This window comes from Alligator mississippiensis, chromosome 4 (assembly GCF_030867095.1).
Source record: "Alligator mississippiensis isolate rAllMis1 chromosome 4, rAllMis1, whole genome shotgun sequence".
NCBI classification, from domain to species: Eukaryota; Metazoa; Chordata; order Crocodylia; family Alligatoridae; genus Alligator; species Alligator mississippiensis.
The window spans coordinates 227,398,538-227,421,716 of record NC_081827.1 but is presented as its reverse complement, the minus strand read 5'-3'; the positions used below and the strand labels follow the sequence as shown (position 1 = coordinate 227,421,716).

General features: G+C 39.6%; 1 long non-coding RNA gene across 1 annotated transcript in view; it reads right to left on the bottom strand.

The window, feature by feature from the left end:
* Nucleotides 1-17,258, bottom strand: part of LOC109281366 (uncharacterized) — a 79,389-nt gene extending 62,131 nt beyond the window's left edge. The window contains exon 1 of the long non-coding RNA XR_009461385.1: nucleotides 17,145-17,258. This is a non-coding gene — a long non-coding RNA (uncharacterized LOC109281366). The remainder of the gene's footprint in view (nucleotides 1-17,144) is intronic.
* Nucleotides 17,259-23,179: the final 5,921 nt, after the last annotated feature.

Genomic DNA, 23,179 nt, shown 5'->3' with positions numbered 1-23,179 from the left:
TCCCAAATTAAAAGCACCAAGTGTTCAAGCTGTTAAATATGGAGTTTTCAGAGGAGCCTCTCATCGTTAGGAGTCCCAACACCAGAGAAGTGTGCAAGAATATACTAATGACCACTCTGCCCCATTTAAAAGTAAGTCCAGCTGCACCAGCCTATAGGAATCATGAAAAGTAACAAAATAAAACTGCCAGGCAGTAAATCAAAACAATAAAAAATCTGCTTTTCATAAATACCCTCCCTCCCACCTTTGAGAGTATACCTTTAACATTCCCTAAAAACTCTGTTTATAAATCGGTTGCTTCATATGATGCCATCCAGTTATGCTTAGCTAGATACATTTTTATATATTGTTGCAAATGATTTCAGATTATTTCAAATATCCAGAGTCCAGGCATATTAACAATGTATTAGTTTTAATTCTGATGGCAAATGTCAATTTTATCCCAATTAATATAACAATTATTGGTGTTGTTGTTTGTATTTGAAAGCATCTAAAATACCCAAAGAGCATTCAGGCCCCTATTTACACTGTTCTTATCCTGGTTTCCTCATTATGCATAAACAAGCCAGTTGAGAAGTCAGGTACTTTGGTGACTTTAAATAGCATTACCTGACTACGGCTAGTGACTCGCCTTGTCAAAACCCTTCTCTCAAAATTCTTTGAATTTCTAAGTTCAAGCCCAGGTCTCTCAGAACGTGTCTACTCCTTAACGGAGGAGTTTATAGAACTTGACAGAGTTCGTTTTTCTTACTGCAAAGGAAGGAAGTTACTTTAAGCTTAAAAAAGCAGAACCATCTGGCAGCGCACAGCTGTGGAAATATTATACATCTAATTATTTATGGAGGTACCTGTACAGAGAATAGTTCTGGGCTGCAGCATTCTCAAACTTCCTTGTGGAAAAAAAGCATTTTTGATTAGCTCAACTCACAGTGCTTAACTCCCTCTGATGAAATAAGGGTTTTATCCTTGGGGATGTGGGGGGAGGAGGCATGTTTTCTATCAGCATACATTTTTGTTATTTGTTTTACCATGAAGAAGACATTAGTTTCTTTCCTGCTGGTGGCCCATCCATTTGATCAGGTAAAACCTTCAGTAAAATCTCTGGCATCTCAACATCTCTTCAAAACATACAGTCATGACATTTAAAGGCAATGGCTAACAGGTACAAACATTGCTAACAGCCAATAGCCCAAATCCCAGTTTTGTTAAAATCCACACAAAAAGACTTTCATAAGACCAGGATAGCCCAGAAGTGTAAGACTAGATAGTGGAGCTATCCTGGACTTTCATTAGACCAGGATAGCACCAGTGTCCCCTTCCCCTGGAGGGGACACTGGGCCACCAGCCCCGGGCACTGATTCAGAGGGGGTGCCAACATGGCCCCCATGCTGCTGCTGCCGCAGCCCCCACATTAGAAGGTAAGAGTTTGCTCCCTTCACTCATGCCACCCAGGACACCATCAGTTAAAGCCACACCTCTAGGTATGAAATTAGTATAAAACAGGTCAGTTTAGGCTCTAAGAATGGATTGGCTCTTGGTCAACCCAGCTTGCAATTAGCAATCACATGGTTATTCCAACTTCCACTGAAATCAATTGAAAGGGGTTAAGTTGGATGTTTTTGGATGGCTCTTCTGCCCTTCCTTTATGGGCTCTGAGGAAAATAGGATTGTCTGTACTGTAATTACATGCTTCAAACACTTGCAACTCTGAAGACAATGATTATAATCAAACCTCAAGCATAAAGACTTCAGTCAGATGACTGAAGCCTTTTCTGCGAAGTACAGTTGGCTAGATGCATATTTGAGAAGGAAGGGGAAAACGTCCTTCTTCTGAAACAAAAGAAATTGCCCACAGCTGGAGATGGTAAACTGAATGGGGTGGGCCAGTTTTCTGAGGTGGTACAGAGGGGTGGCACATCTTTCTTAAGGGTCTGACTGGAATCATTCCCACATGCTGATCGACAGATTTGAGAACCGGCAGGAATCTTCCTTCAAGCCAGATTGTCTAGGATGTTAGTGAGCAGGGAAGAGGGGAGATTTTAGTCTCTCTCTGTATAGATTACAGTTCACTGCTGGGATCGTATGGACATATCACACCTGAACAATTCCCTGCCATTGCAGAGGCCCCATGAACGGGTAGCATTTTGCTCTCTCTTGTTCTGTGCCAGCAATGCATAGTTTAGGTGCTTTCATCTAAACTAATTTTTTGGAATTAATACTGTTTTTTCTACATTAAATTCAATGGCTAGTGAAAAGAAGTCGTTCATACTAGGAAATCTGTTGGTCTCTTCCGGCCTGAAACTATGAAATGACAAAGCTCCATTGATTTCAGTGAGAGTTGGATCAGCCCCTCTACAAGGAATTATACTGATAACTTTCTACAGACAGCTATTTGCTTCTGTTATTTAGAGTCATCAATCAAAGGCCATTGGATCCCACATGCCAAAAGTTGAAATTCTTTACCCATTACACAATTGATGACAGAGAATTTTGTACTGGACATACACATGAAACAAATACCAAGATATGTGTAAATCACAATGGCCTGACCCACAACTGAAGGTCATAATTAACTTCAGTGCAGTTAAAAACACAATTTAACTTAAAAATATGAATCTAGTTGATCTAATTTTGAATTTCAGGTTAGATTAATAGATATACATGTATGTCTTTTTTCTTCTGGATAAAAGAAGAAAAAGGTTCCATCCAAATGGATGACCTCTGTAATGGCATCTGTACTTTGCAAAGAGATGCTCACTTTGCTTACCTTCATTTACATAAGTAATAATATTATACACCTGGATAAATAGAAGTTGAAATGTGGAAATTATTCTTTTTCATACAAAATTTTAATTTTGTTGAAAAAATGAGAACTGGACATTTTTTCTGTTTTCAGCAACCAAATAAAATACCTGAACTCTCTTCTGGCCAAAAAAAGCTAAACTTTCAATAAAAAAAAAAATTTTTGAGGAAGGCAAACCATCACTGTAATCATTGTCAGCAATCTCTCAATACGCAGATGACAATCTTTCAGTAAACAGGGAAGTCATTAGCCAGTCTGTTAAGTGACTGAAGTGGCCAGTCCAACATCTGAATATTCATCTGAAGACATGGCAAATAGTTCTGAGAGGAAGGAATAGATCCTGGTAATATGGACAGCTCTTTCCCTTTGTCTCTCCCATCTACATGCCTATATAGTGAATTGAGTTTGCTTAAAATCATCAATGCCTTGTCATATATTACAACACCTTTGGGCACAACCCAGCACTTGACACTCCCAGGTATTAATGTTGCTATTGCATTTCTTCAGATTAGCCTTCAAGGTGTCCCTGAATTTCTTCTTTTGCTCACCTCTAGACCAGTAGCTGTTGGTGGGTTGGGGGTATAGGACCTGTTTTGGGAGCCAGTTGTCAGGAAGCATGCCCTATTCAACTGAGTTGGTGCAATATAAATACAGCTTCATGCTGGTAGCATTTGCTTGAGCCAGAACACAGACATTTGTTCTTCTGTCCTTCCAAATGATACAAAGAATTTTCCAGAGTTAAGTTGCCAATGGTAACATTCCAAGGCGTTCAGGTGTCTCCAGTATGTCATGCAAGTTTCACATCCATACAACAGGGTAGGGATGACAACAGCCTCGTGGACAAGTAGTTTGGTTTTGGTACTGATGTCATGATCACTAAAGTCATGGATTTGGAGATGTTCAAAGGCAGCACTGACTGATTTCATCTGGTGTTGAATATTGCCATCTATGTTTAAATTATAATATGCAGAGGATCAGTTGGTTAGTTTGGAGTGAGTTTGTAAAGGATGAATTGTTTTTTGTGAAGTTGGCAGTGAGTCTAAGCACTTCACGCACTTCACAGAAGCAATCAAGGGTGACTTGGAGATCTTTAATTGAGTGGGTACACATGATTCAATCATCAATGTATTGAAGATCAGTAATAGGGGTGTTGGTATCTTTAACATCAACCGGTTACATTCTAAATGTAAGACAACCAACACCTCTCTCCATGCCATACTGGATGCTGACTTCAGATGGAAGTCTATCAACAATGAGATGTTGAATAGCTGTGATATAGAAAGAAAAAATCCTGATGCCATCACACATCCTAGCTTGACTCCATTTCTAATGGTGAAGAGATCCATTTCTGAGCCATTGTTTAGAGCCCAGCATTAGTCAGGCCACAGTTGGAGTCCTGTGTCCAGTTTTGGGCACTGCACTTCAAGAGAGACACAGAGGATCTGGAGAGGGTTCAGAGGAGGGCTACTCACATGATTAGTGGAAAGACCAAGAAAGACCCTATGAGGAGAGGTTGAGAGATCTGGATCTATTCAGCCTATACAAAAGATGGCTGAGGGGTGACCTTATAGCTGCCTATAAATTTATCAGGGGAGGACAGCAGGGAATTGGGGATGCGTTGTTTACCAGACTGCCCCAGGGAGTAACTAGGAATAATGGGTGCAAACTAGTGCAGAGTAGATTTAAGTTAGACATTAGGAAGACATTTTTTATAATAAGGGTGGCCAGAGTCTGGAATTGGCTTCCAAGAGAGGTGGTACTATCACCTAACTTGGAGGTCTTCAAGAGGAGGCTTGATAGTCACCTGGCTGGGGTCATCTGACCTCAGTCCTCTTTCCTGCCAGGGGCAGGGGGTTGGACACGATGATCCACTGGGTCCCCTTCCAACTCTATAATCTATGAATCAAAGGCTTTAATCAGGTTAATGAAGGCCTGTAAAGATTTTGGTGTTGCTCACAGCACTTCTTCTGCAATTGTCTAGTAACAAAGATTATATCTATTGTACCTCTGAGTGGTCTGAAACCACACTGGCACTTGGGTAGAATTTCCTCAGTGGGGAGAATGGGACTATCCATCCCAGCTATGGATAGGAACGCAATGCCATGATAATTGTTCCAGTCCAATAAATCACCTTTCTTGAATATAGTAAAAATTCTGACATTTCTCAAGTCACTGGAAATATGTCCATGTTTCAGATTTTCATAATAATGATGTGTAGTCTGAGAGAGCTACAAGGAAAAAAAATCAGTCTTTTGATAAAAAAAAATCAAAACACGTAAGGAAGGCAAATACTTCCAATAAAAACATGTTTGGTCAAAACCCCAGCTTTTCATTGGAAAAAGGTTTGATGGAAAATTTTCAACAGGTCCTAAATAATGTGTTTCCTGCATAATCATTCTAGACAGTAATTTAATGTCCTTATACATGATTCAATAGTGCAAGAATGATTTTCGTTAAAGGGTGGCTAAGAACCTTTAGTTAGAAGTTGCACCCTTTAACTTGCTTGTCACTGAGATTGCTTATACACATGTTTGGAGGTGGGGGGTGGGGTGCATTTTAATTAGAGCAGTTCCCAGACTGCTGCTCTAAAACAGCTCATTGTGACATGTATTAAGCCCCTGCGCATTTTAAAATGGTCATGGGACACTTTATCTAAAGTTCATTTGATGAGGTTTAGATGAAGGACCCCCAAAGCCATTTTAAAACGCATGGGGGCTTAATACACGCAATGGTGAGGTGAAGCTGGAGTATGCTAATTAGAACATGGAGCAGACTCAATTAATTGAGTCTGCTTCGACATGTTCTAATTAGAACGCGAATGTGGACATGTATAGGGAGCCTGAAAGTCCATAAAAACCTTTCATTTAGATTATGCTCTGAGATCACTGGACTGCAAATAATACTAAAAAGATATCACACCCCACACTTCATGTTGCAGATGTCCCAGTTTTTTTCCTAGATCCATCTACTAGTTTATTTGCCCATTAGTACTTAATGTTAGACCTTATTATCCTGTATACAACAGTTTCCCCAGGAACTGCAGGCAGCTGTCAGTACCCTTCAACTACTTGCAGACCTCTCAGTATTTCTGAGGATAAGAAGAAACTGACACCTGAATCTTATTTGACTGTGAAAACACTACATAGGGTTTTTTCCCCCAAACCTTTCACATCTTTTTCTTAAAGCAGGACTAGTTAGCTCTTAAAAGAGCCAAATCTAACACCTGGGAAAGCTGTACAGCAGTAACAAATATTGAAGTTTAGCAACTAAATCAATGGTGCTGTAAGAGGAGTAATGCATGAAAGTTAACATGATATCCCAATGGGAGTCATCTTTGCTTTAACAGCCTTAACTAACATGCCAAACTTCTTCACTGGTCTGCAAAAACAGAAACATCATGCAATGTTTTGAATGGTAGTAATAAATATAGTCATTACTATGGCCCGGCTTTCAAACCCAGAATTAGCATTTTATCCCTAAAGAGAAAAATTCTATTTCAAGATTGGAAGTTTCCCATGGGCACTTGTCCTCATCAATTCAAAAGTGAGATACAAATCCTATCCCTCCATCTTAAAAAAATGCTATGTTAGTGCTATGAATTAGTAAAACTATGTTTTTATTGTTGTTGTTTAATTACTCTGTATCCAGTAAAAAGTCTTTTTTCAAAGATGCCTTCAGCAGGACCTAGTAAATTCTAGTCAGCTATATAGTAAAGATTTACAGATTCTAGATATGCTTAAATCAGATTCATAAAGGCTGACGTACAATATTCAAAAGATGGTAAGATACATTAATGCAATGAAAAGAGTAGGTTTAGTTTAATCACTTTATCTGAATAGAGACAAAACATTACATATTCCACTGATCTGAAGAAGAGGCAGAGCTATTCTTGCCTCTGCCACAAAGCTCTTTATTATGTTTTTGGAAAAAACACTCAACAGACAGGAGAGCATAAGTCATGGGAATGAAAAATTCTTCATCTTGCTAAAATGAAATGTAGATGATTCACAGAGAAAAGGTGAAGTAATCTGCCACTGAATTTTGTCATTTGTTGAGTTATGACCATGAAAAAAAGAGGGGAACCATTCTGATCAAAAAACCATGAATTCAAAAATTGCATTTGCAAATTACTTTAGTTTAGATGTGTCCTCAATTTATTTAATAAAACTCTCAGCAGCAGTAGAGATGGCACTGATAGAGAAATGTTCCCTTGCATTATGTAAAATGTCTTGGAGAGGAAAAAAACCCAGGTATGATTTATAAAGAAGGTGTGAAAAAATTAAGTCAAAATTATGTCCATTACAAAATTATGTCCAGTAACAAAGGTTTTCTCCTTGCTTTTTTGAAATGCAGATCCTATCTACTCAGGAATACCCTCTAGTAACTGGAAAACTCAGAGACTGGAAACTGCGCTAGGAAGGGATATCAGCCAGGTAGTTTAAAATGCTCTTTTTAGATAATTCTAATGCCAAAAGAACATTTCAAAGGACTTATGCCTTTCTCACACCCATCCATTAATGTGATACAGCCATCAGTACTCATCTGTAAGTCCCCTACCAAGTCTTTTTGGAAAACTGGGACAGATCAGGAAATGACCTGCTTGGTAGCACGGAAACAGAAAGGGATCTTGGAGTCCTAGTGGACTCCAAGATGAATATGAGTCATCAGTGTGATGAAGTCATCAGAAAAGCTAACTGCACTTTATCGTGCATCACCAGGTGCATGACAAATAGAGCCAAGGAGGTGATACTGCCCCTCTATTGGGCGCTGGTCAGACCGCAGTTGGATTATTGCGTGCAATTTTGGGCACCACACTTCAAGAGGGATGTGGATAACCTGGAGAGGGTCCAGAGAAGGGCTACTCGTATGGTTAAGGGCTTGCAGGCCAAGCCCTACGAGGAGAGACTGGGGCACCTGGACCTCTTCAGCCTCCACAAGAGAAGGTTGAGAGGCGACCTTGTGGCTGCCTATAAGTTCATCACGGGGACACAGAAGGGAATTGGTGAGGCTCTACTCACCAAGGCGCCCCTGGGGGTCACAAGAAATAATGGCCATAAGCTAGCAGAGAGCAGATTTAGACTAGACATTAGGAGGAACTTCTTCACAGTTCGAGTGGCCAAGGTCTGGAACGGGCTCCCAAGGGAGGTGGTGCTCTCCTCTACACTGGGGGTCTTCAAGAGGAGGTTAGATGGGCATCTGGCTGGGGTCATCTGAACCCAGCACTTTCCTGCCTATGCAGGGGGTCGGACTCAATGATCTATTGAGGTCCCTTCCGACCCTAACATCTATGAATCTATGAATCTATGATGTGCTTGGCCTGTTAAAAAAGTAGGAACCTCCTTTCCAAGTCTTCTTGACCAGTCCTCATAATGCTCACTGATGCAATCTCAGCTCATTCAAAAAAAGTCCCTTCTTATCAATTGCAACTTAATGTTTGGCACTTTAAAAGCTTGACCAATGCTCAATAGCATTAATGGAAATATTCTCATAGGCTTCCTTGAGTAATGAATCAGATCCTATTTCCATGAATGAATGCAGAAGAAAGAATGTTTCTGCAATCCCCTAATTTCATGCCTATGCTGTTGCATCTGTTTTGACATCATCTTACTATGCCGAGTATCTTTGTAACAGACAGTGTGCATACCAGATGGAAGTTTCTGCTCTGATGCTACATAGTACCTGTCACCAATCCAACAGTTTAACAGAATTAAATTACTCCATCTGCTCTTCCAGCTTGCAATGAGACTGTGCTTTATATGGTAACACGCATACATCTACACACACACACACACACACACACACACATAAATTAATGAAAAGTTGCTTTGTAAATTTGAGGCTAAAGCTGACTCAATCTCAGACAAATTTCTGTCAATATTTACCACCATATACTGAGATCTGCAATGTTTAAAATAACAGCTGTTACAAGAAAGCTGCTTTCAAAAAGCATCTGGAAAAGTGTAACATGTTTTCTCACCTTTCCCAATACATTTCTGCACTATTCACATAATGCATATGCTGAACACACAGTGGAGATGTGGCATTGGTTTGGATTTCAGTTTTGCAAAATCTTACTAGCTGAGTTTTGGTTTTCAAAATCAAAACTGGGATAATTTGTAGGGGAGGCTCTGCGTCATATTTTATACAGGGGGATTCTGATACTCAGTTCTCTTCTTATCATTTGTTTATATTTCAAATGCTGATGAACTGACATGAGGGTGTTTTGTTTTCTAAAAGCTTACCCAGCACATTGTAGAAACTGCTTGTAGGCCCTCAACTCTTTCTTGCAAAACATATAAATTAGAATATTTTTAGCCAGGTCACCACCTGGACATCAGAGGTGCATCAACGAAATTGTTCACATACCGTTAGCTTGCAGAAGCAAATACCAGAAAACAAAGTACAACATTACTTCTATCTACCATCTCACTTTAAATAATTGGCCCTTGTGTATGTTCTAACACCTGATGGATTTTAGGGTTGCAAACTCTAGCACTAATATGCACAAGGATTATAACATTTAAAGTATGAGCACACACTTACAAATCTGATGAGACTACAAAGACAGTGAGTTATCCCTATTAACCCTCTGCATAAGAACACATTGGTAACAGTAAAGAAAAGCTGTTTATTCTTCAAAGCAAAATGGTTCAGATAAAGAGCCCTGATCCTGCTTCCATTTAAACCAAAGAGGAAATTTAACATTAACTTCAATTAAAGTAAATGAGGCCCATGTTTAGGAAATTTGGGAGTTGTTTCTCAAAGTCATAGAAAAACAAGCCAAGTGCTTCACTTTTAGCATCCCATTTCAAGTTGCTAGCATTAAAAACAGAGCTGGCTTATCTAATCCAATCCTAGAGGGATATATTTTGCCTGTTAAGGGCTTGTATTTCTATGTTAATTAGCAGCCCTTGTGAATGCTGAATGTTTAAAAAAGCTCTTAGAAATGGAGGGAGAGAAGTCAATAGTAAGGGATATGTAGTTTGGTTTATATTATTCATTTGCCACTTGAGCAATAGGAATGAAGAAGTTATAAAATAAAAAGTAAGCAAAGCTCTTACTTATGCTGGATGGAAGAGTTGACATTCATCAACCCATGGAGAACCAAAAGGTTAAGAGTTACAGATTACATAGTAGCTGGATCAAGTTTAAAGCCAAGAGCAAGGTATTTAGGACAGTCCTGTAATGTATCAATGAGAAATTAGATAAATGTCAATTGTTAGACAAAGACATGGTCAAAGCTGTTTTAGTTTTGTGGTACGAGTAGGGGTGAATCCAGGAGAGTGGGATGAAATGGTACAGCTGTATCCACTACCCCCTCGGCAATTCCTTGTCTGCCCGAAGTTGAATGAAAACCACCTGCCTGGCAGTAGCAGCAGCATTTCTATTAAGATGGCAGGGAGAGAGTCGCCTGACTTCATGACTTATTAGAATTTACCCGATTTATTGTAAACTCTTCATTCATAATGACCCTCTCCTTTTTTTTTTTTTAATGGTTTCAAAGTTCCACTATTCAAGCTGTCCTTTCTTCTGCCATTCTGCTGTTAGCTGCTCCTGGGAATGTAGCTCCTATTTGACAGCCTTGCAGACTGTTTTTAACTCTAGCTAAAAAGGTAGGAAACATTAACTCCAGGGGAAATCAATTTAGGTGTAGAAATAACTTTCAGTGAAGCACTGTCAAAATGCTCAAGAAGGGTAATTTTTTTATGAATCTGAAAAAGATCTACATCTAATTTTAATGACAGCAGGACTCAAGAAACAATATCTTTTGATTATTTTTTGCCTGGCTTGTTGTGGTTTTTTATACATAATATGTGATATAGCAAATTAATGCACATTCCAATCAAGTTATACATGTTTTTGCTTTGATCTTAAACTGAATAATATAGCTCTAGGTCCCTAGCATATTAGCAAAGCTTCTAGTTTCTTTTTACCTTGAGAAAATTGTGTGTTGTGTTTGATGTGATGATGTACCACACTATCTGCATCCCCCATCCCCCTTTTCAAAATCTTAGATCCACCCATGGGTATGAGAGATTTGCCTAATGTAGCATTCTAATAAGGGAGGAGGAAACATGCATGCAGTTATCATGAAGGTCACAAAGAAAAGCAAAGATTAAAACTGTTCATTTAGCTTTGAGCTGGCTGGTGGGGCTAAAATATAGTGTTATCAAAGGAAACAGCCTGCTCTTTGCAAACTAGAAATCTTAGGTTAAGGTGTCCTTTGGCTCAGCTTTTCAGAAAAGGCTTCCATTTTTGTACCCATTAATTCCAGAGCACACATTAGTAATTAAACTAACACCTGCATGTTTGTGTTGGAAAATTAAGCAGTTGGACATCTATGCCTGAGTCTTCAGTCAAGGAACAGCATATTTAAGGGCCGTGTTGCACAGGACACTTAGTGTGTACTTTATCTGAGATCGTAGTAAGCATTACCATGCCATACTAAAAGGTAGAAATGTTCTGGACTGTGGCACAGCTTACTTAGCCCACTCTGGACAGGACTGAAGCCAGCTCCTCGACCCTTGCACACCACCTTTCCTCCTCCCTTCCTCCCCCTGAACACTAACCCAGCACTGGGCACCACAGCTTGAGTGTCCATCCATGAGGACCTGCACCCTCCCCAACACATGCCAAGCACTGCCCAGCCCAGGAATGCCTGCCCCAGGCATGCCAGGGCAAACCAAGTCTCTGCCACTGATGGCACACACAGGGAGAGGGTGCCAATCCTGCTGCTGGATTCATGGGGTGAGCAGACGTCCCAGCACTGGCAGTCTCAAACTGGCTCTAGTTAAGCAGCTGATTGTCAGCCCAAGCCCTCATATCACACAGGTCCTGAACTCATAGTATCTCTCTCAAGTGGTCCAATAATAGCTGAATGCATGTTATTTAACACAATTTGGAGATATTCCTTCCATGGAAAGTTGTAACTTTGCTACAATAATCATACTTTCTCCAGTTTTACTTCTTGAACAACACTTGGATGCTCATGTTTTAAGTGCAATTAACACGACCTAAATTAAATATGTAACATGGCCCTAAGATGTTCCTTATAAGGCAACTTGGAAATTTCCCAGTGTCGGGGAATCCTCCAATGGCAAAAAGCCAAGTTAGCCATGATGAACTTCCCAGCCCTAAAGCTTCCCAAGGACTGGACAGGTGTGAAATCTGTATTTTCCATATTCAACTAGGGCCAGCATCAAGTGTAGTTCAGCCAAATTAGAGGATCAGTGCCCTTAGGGCTCAGTATTTTGTTGTGAGCCCAGCAAAGTGAGTGAAATTATTTATGAGTGGAAACAGAACAGAGACTAGAATTAGGCCCAAATTAACCATCATGTCCTTTGTATGTCAGATACATAAATCACAGATCTGTTTAGCCCCAGCCATATGGGATTTTATTTTATTGACATAAATGCATGGGTTATCATCAAATTCATTGCTATCAGCTCCACTACAGTTTAATATACATTAACAAAGCAGGCTTTAAATTAAAGCAACAGTTCTTAATGCATTATTTATGATGCATTAAATATTAATGGAAATAGATTTTTCCCTAATAAATTATTATAAATGCTGGTATAACATGTTATAGCAACGTGCACAATGTAAATAATGTGATGCATTTCAATTTATGAGGGTATTTAATGAGCTTACTGAAGCACTGTCTATTACATATTTTAAATTGTTATATCCACTTCAACTTGGACTATCTCCATTATATTTTGGCAAGAAAAAACATTCAACTATTTGTTTATTATATTTAATGTTATATTGATCTTTATGTGATTAACAGTACTTCTGAATTACTAAGAATATGAAATTTGCTCTAAAAGAACATTAATAAATTTGTGTGTTTAAGTAGATTGTGCTAATTTATGTTGATTTGAGACAGTAAATCTTCTGTTTTAAGATTTTATGCTGCCTGATCCTTCTTCCATATAAAAGTCAGTAGCAATAGTAGGATTCCTCTTGGGTTTCATGAAGTCTGAGTAACTAAGGGGTAAAAACTCTCTAGGCTAGAGAGATCAGGCTAGAGAGACCAGCTAGATGTTTGCAAAAAACATATTTATATGCAAGCTTTCGGGCACACACACCCTTCTTCAGGTATAGGAAAATGCAAAGATTGTAAAATTTCTCCTAGGTGAAAATGAAAATGTATATTTCACAGGAGAGCTAAAGTTATTGTAAGATCTTCTGGTTGAAAAAAAAAATCATTTTGTGCAAATTAGGCTCAGACAGAAGTTAGAGCAATCTATTTACCTTGAAGTTGTCTGATAGCAAGCAGGGTGTTGAATTATTTTTCCTTCTGGTTCTGATGTTTCATATTTTGCAGGAGGATGGGTAGCTGGAACGTTCTCCTGTGCTGAGGCAGCTCTGAGTTCTGTGAACATGCAAATTTAGCTTGGAACAAAAGGCAGGGTGTCAGCTTTCAGGTTTAAAGGTGTTGAGTTTTGCTTCCTTCTTGTAAAATTATTAAGTTTTCATTTACAAAATGGCTAAATTCAATATCTTGCATGTTTCAGTTGGTCTAATAAGAGATATCACCTATCCCAGAGTTCTGATTCCTTTGGCCTGTAGACCAATAAGGCTACACCCTGTAACCTATGATCATTTGATATTTTTGTTTTTGATATTTTTTAATTTAAATTACTCTTGCTGAATTTTAATAATTGATTCAATTGATCTATTTTCTTTCCTTTTGCTTTAATGCAATTATATCTTCCAGCATCTAGGTTCAAATGGATAAATAATAAAAATATAATAATAGTAATGGTTTGATATTTTGTTTTAGGCTACTGCATAAAGCCTCTCTGGTGATTCATTCTGTCAGACAGATGTGCCTCAAGAGTTTCATTCCAAAAGTGTAAAGAATTGATAGTCTTCTGATACAAGGAAGAATAGTTTTTTGGGGGGGAAAAATTAGAACTAGTCAAATCAGGATAATTCTCCTGCTAAGACTTGTTTGTTCTACTTTGAATTAATCATAAATGGAAAGTAAAAATTAGGACAACACCTGGAGTGGCTTTGCTGTGTTAGGAGTATAGTAAGAACAGGCATTATACTACTATGACTGATACAATAGCAAAATATTAATGGGGGGGCTGGGTTCCAGTCTAGAAGCAGTGTCAGTGTTTAAGGAGACAGAGTATTAGGTAAAGCTCATAAATCGTAAAGCTTCTTTTCACCCTGAAATTCTTAAATTAATCAAAATATTGTTTTTTTTTAAAAGAAAGCCAGGTCTATTACCAAAGAGGAATCAATATCAAAACATTTCTAAGCCTCTATGAATAAGCATAGCTTTTTTTTAGCTGCTCACTAAAAATGATTTGTCTTTAGATGGATTTCCACTTCAGGAGATATAGAAAATGTGATTATTTTACTTTTTATGAGGCATAGGTTTTTGTAATTAAAATTTATCTTCTCTTCCACTTTGCCTTTTTTGCATTACATTTCCTGAGAGAGTGTGGAGCCTTAAGAGGCACTGTATGGACTTTGCTTATTAGTTGTTACCCCAAAAAAATTGGCAGAGACTAAGAGGAGTTTGTTAATCAATGGAGTGATATTGCCAGAGGAATGACAAACAATAAAAATTTGACTGAGAATCATTCCTTTTTTGCACAATAACCTTGGCATCTTTGCATCAGGAAATACAGGCTTCGTCAGGGAATAAAAATGCAAATAACACCCTGAATAGCAAATGCTTATCCGTTAGAGGAGACAAAACTGATTTGGAAGAATTAACCATGGGCAGGTGCTGTTTCCTGTATTTTAATAACAAAAGAGAAGAGCACACAACAGGAGGCTATTATTTGCATATTTTTCTTCACTGTCTCTCTTGCATCATTGTTGCCTCTGAAGAGAGGGAACAGTTTTGGAAATATAAAATATACTGTAGCCGCCTAGGGAATGGATGGTTGTAATTAATTCCTGTTCTGCAGACACTGGCACAAGTGTTAAACACATACTTATCTGGAAAGCCAAGACTAGAACTCTTTGATATTTCAGTTCCAAAATAGAGCGCTATCATTTAACCTAAAGGAGTTTTCTTAGCCAGTAGAGGACAACATGACAAACATAAATGCACTTTATAGCAGTGTTCCTATAAAATCATGTCTGGTTCACAGAAATATCCCTTAAAGTAATAGAAAAGTATGAATTATAGCAAAGGTGTCGGGGAGCACACACGCTCTTTCAGTCATCTCATATATCCAGCCACTTGGCAAACATTTTAAGAGTTTCATCAACTTCAGCCTTTTACCTCTATACACCTTCTGAGGCCAGAACCCAGCGCACATAACTCTGAACCATAGCTGGCCTATTTATCCTACAGAAGAAGCTATTGATGCAGGGGTTTTGGACATTTTAGATTTGGGGTCCACCAAAACCGTCCTCCTTTCCTGCTGGGTGTTACGGTTTGACTGACGTCAGCACAGAAAGCTGCAAATTCCACTTCCTTAAACCAGCATGTCCACAAGGGGGTTCACCCTAAGGGCTAAAGTGTTGCTGCCACTGCCCATTCTCACGTTTTATGCTTGGATTGTAGAAGAAAGCCGCATCATTAATTTATGGATGACTCTCTCTAGGACCCCATTCCCCGAGGTTGCCGAGGTGATGGATAAATCATTCTTTTTTCTGGATGCCCAAGTCAGCCCTCTTTCCTCTTGAGTGCATCCCATTTAATAGGTTATGCTGCCTTCCTATAATCCAGTCTGACAGAAGAAAGACTGCATCCTATTTCTCTTACCTCAGCATTCCCCCTCCTCCTATGGACTGTCTATCTCAGGGCCCCCATGCCCAGGTTTATATTTGTGGAAGCCTGAATAATAACCTGCACCTAACTATGCTCATTTTCTGCCTGTGAGTAAAACTTCAGCCCATTCAGAGACCCTGTCATAAGGTTAAGATTATTAGTCAGTCAGTCTCTGTCTAGAACTAACTAATCAGCTTAGTACTCCAATAAACTTGAACTTTTCTACTATTTGAGGAATCACAGCAAACAAAATAATTGATTTCCTGTCAAGAAATCCAACTGCTCATAGTAACAGCATCTATACAACCCTCCTCTCCAGTCATTCTTTCCTTACACGCTTTCTAGCCAACTTGCAGGGGCTCTCAAGTGTGTTTCAAAAGGCAGAGCTCTGCACATGGCCAGATAAAGGTGAGCGCCCAACTCTGTCTTTCTCTCTCCCTTTAGATTCTGCCTGGAGACAGAGCTCTCTCTCAGGGGTCAGAAGCTCAATTATGACCCCTCTCTTCCTGGTACAGCTGTGCTTGCTGAACGTGAGCCTCTTCCATCCTGCTAAATGTTATTTTTTTCAACACGGGTGTAATTACTATTCCCATTGTGCTCTCTCCTTTGCAGCTCTTGCCATCTGGAAAAGCCTCCTTGTAAGCCTAGTTGCCTCACCACCTCCTTTTCTCCCAGGCTTTTGCCTCTTAATTTCTTTTTCCCTCTGTTATTAGCCTAGTGGCTTAATGCTTTAATTTATTCACCATACAATGGGCCAGCTCCTGCCCTCAGGCACATAAGCATGTGTGTGTATTATAATAGAGATGGGCACTAGTCAGGATGTTCAGAATATAAATTGGTTATGAAATACACCAGGCTCCAGAGCATTCAAATTTGATGCCTGCCTGTCAGAAATTGCAGAAATAGGCCCAAATTCTGCCACCAGGATACAAAACATCCACAAAGTTCACAGCAACTCTGATTCAGTTTTATGATATGTAATCACCTCTAGTACAGTCTTACAGGGCAGGATTTAGCCCAGTGTGGTTTCACCAATATATTATGGAGCGTATGTAAGCAGTGTCCATTTTAACATATTGTTTAACTCTATAAAGCATTTTCATTTGAACGCAGCTTGTGTGACAGATGATGGACAAAACAACTGTTTTTTAATTGTGGCATCTTTATGTACTGTTTTACTCACATGTTAAAGCACCATCTTTCCTTGTTTTGCTTGGGATTATAAATTTGATGATACCGTTTGCCATACAAAATTTAGCACTCATATTTAGATGCAGCAGGTGCCAGATGTCAATGGTGAATAACTGGAATAAGAGAATTCAGTGTCTATGATCTAGCCAAATTAGAGTTACATGTTAAAATTGGGTACTTAAATTCTAAGAGGCTCCGTTTCTTGATCACTAAAGTGAAAATAATTATCTACTTGACAGAAGTGTTGTTACAGATTCACTGTATTAAGCCTAAATGCTTTACAATATAGAAGGCGCCATAATGATTCACATCAGAGCCACCAAAACAGATGCCAGTATATTAAATTTTATGTTGACTAGACTCAGTTTAAGTCACAATTAAGGCAGAATTTGTACTTACTTCATGAAGCCACAAGTGTGGTAGGGGAGGAAATGAGACAGCAACCAGGTGGAGATTTCTTGAGCCATTCTGCTCAGGAATGCAAGGGGCAGCATGCTCACCAGACTCTCTGTGGCTGCTACAGAAAAACACCATGGGTTTGTGGGCCTGGCTAAACCAAAGTCACCTGGCCTGACACCTCAAATGCAATCCAGATGTTAACCATTTACCTGCCAAGTGCTCCACAATGCACCCCAGGAATGGGGAAAGGAGCACTAATGAAAAAAGCCACCACCTATGTTCTCTCTCCTCATCCTGCCAAATCTTCCACAAACACACACACTTAGCTTGATGACGTTTGCCTTGAGGACACAACTTTGCAAGGTTCTAGCAAAAACCAAGAATGCTTGTTTTTCCTCAATTAGCAATAAGCCAAGAAAGAGGTAGCAGAGCCCAGGGTCTTTCAGGAGCTTTTGGCTTGTCCTGGGATTGGGTCTGTAATATATGCAGCATCTGAACAAATAATACTATAGGCCAGAATTCTTGGAAGTAGCCTTTTCATATGAAGCTGGGGAAAAATATAAATGAAAATACAATTCAATCCATTAAAAACAAGTCTGTATATTTAGAAGGGTAAAAATCCAACGTCCTATATTATTTGGCCTTAAAGTGAGAACGAAAAATATGCAGCTGGTAATACTCTATACAGGATGCAAACCTGACAGGATTCTACCAGGATAAAATACTGCTAGGTGACAGGTGACAAAAGTACTTGTAAAGAGTGAATATTTACTGTATAAGGAGTTGTGAAAATTATATAAAACAAGAAGCAAACACTTGCTTCGAAAAGATCATTTTAGGCTGACCTTACCTAGCTGCTGAATATAAAAGTAACATAAAAAAAAAAGGCTTGTTTTTACTCAGTCATCACAGTTCATTCCTCTTCCTGTCTGTTCCCCAATGTGGATTGGATGTAAAACCCATCTTCTCAAGCATTATAAATAACTTAGCTTGCACTTAAGTGGCTGATCCTCAGCTGGTGTAAATCAATATAGTGTCACTGAAGCTGATTTGCACTTGCTGAGGATCTGGAACTGAGGCACAGAATATTTCACTATCTAGTCTAAATTCATTTTGCATCATAATACGTATCAAGGCACATTTTGTGAGGGAATCTGCTTCATATCAATGCAACTCTTCCCTTATTTTTAGTTCTTTTATTTTAAATAATACCATCTGCAGCTGAAAATGCAAGTGACTTTACAGCTTTCAAATTTCCTCTTGAATGAACTCAAGCATTCTATGTAATGTTCCTAATACAATATACATTAGATGCTTCTTTAGAGAACTGTAATTACAGAGTCTCTATGACAACAATTCACAAACCTGCAATTGTCTAACATTATATTTCTTCCATGCACAATGCAGCACATCAGATCATGTAAGAAATTTACCCTTCAAATAATTTAAAAATCAACATTTCCCTGTTGCAAAGGTTCACAATCTGAACTGTATTATTTGTACAAATGCAATGTAATTTGTAGCAAACTTTCATCTTTCATTGGTAATAAAAATTCTGTACCTATTGCAAGGCTAGAAATTGCAAGGTTATTGTTAAAAATCATCTACCTTTGACATTGACTATGTTGGCTGAGACTAAATCCAAACCTATCCTCTCAAAAACTGTAGAAATGAAAAAAACATCTCTTGGTTGCTATAAACAAGCAATGCCTTTTTCTGGAATATTGTTGGAAAGACATATTTTGAAAGCTCTGTTTTACTTGATTTGCTGCTGAAATTGAATTCTCTCCTGAAGAACAGCTAGCAGTGAATATGCCCCTGTCCATCTGTTTTCCAGTGACCTTGTAAATACAAAGAAACCACACCAAATTCAGTAATATAAATGGTTTTAAACTCAGTGGTCAAATTCCCTAGCAAGAGTGGGAATTATATAAGCTAGCAGCCCAGTAAATCATGGAAATACAAAATTATCTGTGGGTCACTGACTGTCCAGTTGTATTGTTTGTTCACACCAACAGAGGTGTAGAAAGTGTAGCTTTGTAAATTGTCAGGGAAGGGGAAATTTCCTGGGCAGTTTACATCTTTTTTTACTCCTTTTGCCTAATACTGATCCATTGTTGAACCCTTCACAATATTCTTACTTTTTCCTCCCCATCAAATAAAAACAATTTACCTTTGATCTCTTATAACATTTCCCTTAGTCATTTCTACTGAAGACAGGTCTGCTATCCAGAATGTGTGTCAAAGTGTATGAGGTCCAGGGTAAAATCCTGGCCCCAAAGAAGTCACCGGAAGTTTTATCACTGATGTCATTCTTTAACATTGCCAAGGTTTCGGGTTGTTTGGCAGCAGGATTTCTGATTGGTCCAGGAAAGAGACACTTGTCATACATGACACTTTGATTTGGCTCCAACATATTAAGTATGTTCAGAGTACTCAAATCCTGTGTTTTGAGTCTGAGTGTAGGACTAATTTCCAGACAAGGGTCACTTCTCCTTTGGATAATATTTTAATGGACTGAACATCCCAAGGTCTCTGAACTTTTCTTCACAGGGACTATTCTTTAAGTTTGTTTTGTTCCTTAAACTCACTTCTCAACTCTGAGATTTTTTTTATCAATTGTGAAGGACTGAAAGCATCATCAGGACTAACTATTCCTGAGCAGGAAAGAATAGCACTCTTGCTTGGTTTTCAATTTTTTTCTACTAACATTATAAGTTACCTGTGGTTTTTGCAACAGCATCATACTAACTTCTCTTCCATTTACCATTCACCCTAATCCAGATAGTTCTATGCCCTTATCTATATTTCTCCATTTGATTATTCCCTCGTTTGCACACCCTTCATTAACATTTCATTTTTCTTTAACACTTTTCTATACCAAAGCAAAGTACCTTTTAATACAGTAACCTGAAGTTTCTTGCCAGATTTCATATGCAATGTAATTGGTGGCTTTGTCAAGATATTTAGTACCTAGAAAATTATTAATACTGGGTACTAGTTCCCAAGCTATATAAGATGACAGGTTTGTTCATTACAATTTTATTCAAAAGAGCTCAGTAATTTGTATTAATTTGTGACTCAGGTGTCTAGTCAATGTTCCTTGTGAGATCTGTTATAAAGGATCTTCAGCTGCGACAGACTTTGAGTCAGCTGCAAAATGTTAAAGATGTCCAGTGTAAATACATGCATCTTCATAGACCACACAACAGCCAGAAATAATTGTTTTTCACTCATTCTTACATTCAGGATTTCTCTGAATTGCTTTCTCTATAACTGATCTGTCAGCCCTAATAAACTGTAAACTGCTTCAACTATTTAAACCTCTTTAAAATAATTAGAATAAAACTCAGATTTTGGTGTGCATTTGACATTTTGCTGTTTGCAGTTATTTATTTCTGTCTACCCTTTACAGCCTTTTTAAATCTTTGTAAAAATCAGTTTCCACAATTTGGTTCATTTCAAATTATCATGTTAACCTCTGTTCCCATAAAAAGCTTGTGAACAGGTACATACAAATGTCAGCAGCACTTATTTTCCAATTCAACGTTGTAATAACATTTTCCTCAAAACAATGAAGCAAGCTTCAGTCACTTATCTTATATTCAATGTCTCTATACCTACTGGGCTACACTCGTTCTGCTTCTCTTCCAGTTATTCCATTTGTATGGACATTCAAGCACAATATGCTATGTTCACCATGCATGACCATGCCAAACATAACATAAGCCTGAACTCAACAACTTAAAATCCTCTTCAAGGTGCACACAGAAATGCAAAGTTCAGCAGGCAGCAGAGTTTAAGCAAAGTTATAATACGTTCCTTATCAAACCCAACTAGACAATAGAGTTGTTTTAACATAACTAAAAGAGGATTTTTTTGGAAACTAGCAAATAATTTTTTGAGACAGTCACTAATAGGAGGCTGTCTAAGGACTATGATTAGTTCATTTAAGCATTTCATAGATTTCATAGACATTTGGGCTGGAAGGGACCCCGGAGGATCATCGAGTCCAGACCCCTGCCCAGGGGCAGGAAGTCAGCAGGGGTCATAGGATCCCAGCAAGATAAATATCCAAATGTGTCTTGAAGGCGTTCAAAGTGGGTGCTTGAACCACCTCTGGCCGCAGTCTATTCCAAATTTGGGGGCTTAGACAGTGAAGAAGTTCTTTCTTATGTCCAGCCTGAATCGGTCACAATGGAGTTTGTGACCATTTGATCTTGTCATCCCTTGGGGGGCTCTGGTGAACAGACGTTCCCCCAGATCCTGATGAACACCCCTGATAAACTTATAAGTGGCCACCAGATCACCCCCGAACCTGTGCTTTTGTCAGCTGAACAGCCCCATGGCTCTCAGCCTCTCATCATAAGGTCTGTTTTCCTGACCTCTGATAATGCACGTGGCTCTCCTCTGCACCCTCTCAAGCTTCTCCACAGCCTTTTTGAACTGTGGAGCCCAAAGCTGGATGCAGTACTCCAGTTGCGGCCTCACCAAGGCTGAGTACAGCGGGAGAATGACATCCCAGGATTTGCTTGAGAAGCATCTATGGATGCAAGCCAGCATTTTGCTCGCTTTACTAGCCACAGCATCACACTGAAGGCTCATGTTCATCTTGTGGTCAGTCGTGACCCCCAAGTCCCTTTCATCTATAGTGCTAACCAGTGTAGCACTGCCGAGCCTATAAGCATGCTGCAGGTTTTTCCTCCCAAGGTGGAGAACCTTGCATTTTTCCGTGTTGAACACCATCAGGTTCTTGTCCGCCCGTTTCATGAGTCTGTCCAGATCCACCTGGATCACCCTCCTGTCCTCAGGTATGGATGCTTTACCCCAGAGTTTGGTGTTGTCGGTGAACTTGGCCAGTCTGCTTCTGACACCAATGTCCACATTATTGATGAAGATGTTAAATAGTATAGGCCCTAGGACAGAGCCTTGTAGGACCCCACTGGTCACAGCGCACCAAGCCAATTGGCTCCCATTGACCACCACCCTCTGGGTCCTACCGCGGAGCCAGTTCCCCAGCCAGGAGATCGTGGTGAAGTCAAGGCCGCAGTTAGCCAGTTTAGCCAAGAGGTGATCATGGGATACCAAACTGAAGGCTTTTTTAAAGTCGAGGTATACAACGTCAATCTCTTCCCCCTTGTCCAGGTGATAAGTCACCTGATCATAAAAGGAAATGAGATTGGTCAAGCAAGACCTACCCACAACAAACCCATGCTGCGTATCCCTCAGGATATTGCCTTCAGCTAGTCCGTTAAGGATGGCCTCCTTGATAATCTCTTCCAAGACCTTCCCCAGGATAGAGGTCAGGCTGATGGGCCTGTAGTTTGCCGGATCTACTTTCCTCCCTTTCTTGAAGATAGACATGACATTGGCCCTCTTCCAATCATCAGGCACTTCACCAGAGTGCCAAGAGCTCTCAAAGATCCATGCTAGGAGCTGAGCTATGATGCTCGCCAGCTCCCTGAGTACCCTTGGGTGTAAACCATCAGGGCCGGCTGACTTGAAGGTATCCAGCCTGTCAAGGTGTTCCTTCATGAGGTCAGCTTCGATGGAGGGCAAGGAATCTCCCTCACCCAGGCCTCCCTGTCCCATAGTGGGCAGGGCCGTCCCATGGAACCGGTGAAAAACTGACACAAAATACCCATTTAGCAAGTTCGCTTTTTCCTGGGTGTCAGTTGTCAGTTGTCCCATCTGGTTTAGCAGGGATCCAATGTTGCCCTTGCTTTTCCTCTGGCTCCCCACATATCTAAAAAAGGACTTTTTACTTTCCTTGATATCTGTAGCTAGCTGGAGTTCCATCACAGCCTTGGCTTTCCTGATTTGCTCTCTGCAAGTCTGAACCAGAACAGAATATTCCTCCTTGGTGGCAGTTTCAGTCCTCCATCCTTTGTAGGTCTTCCTTTTAAGATGCAGGAGGTCCGCCAGTTCCCTGGAGAGCCAAGGGGGCTGCTGTGCCCTTTTGCTGCCTTTCCTCTGAGACGGGATGGACTTTGCTTGCACATCCAGGATTGCTCCCTTGAGGAGCAACCACTCAT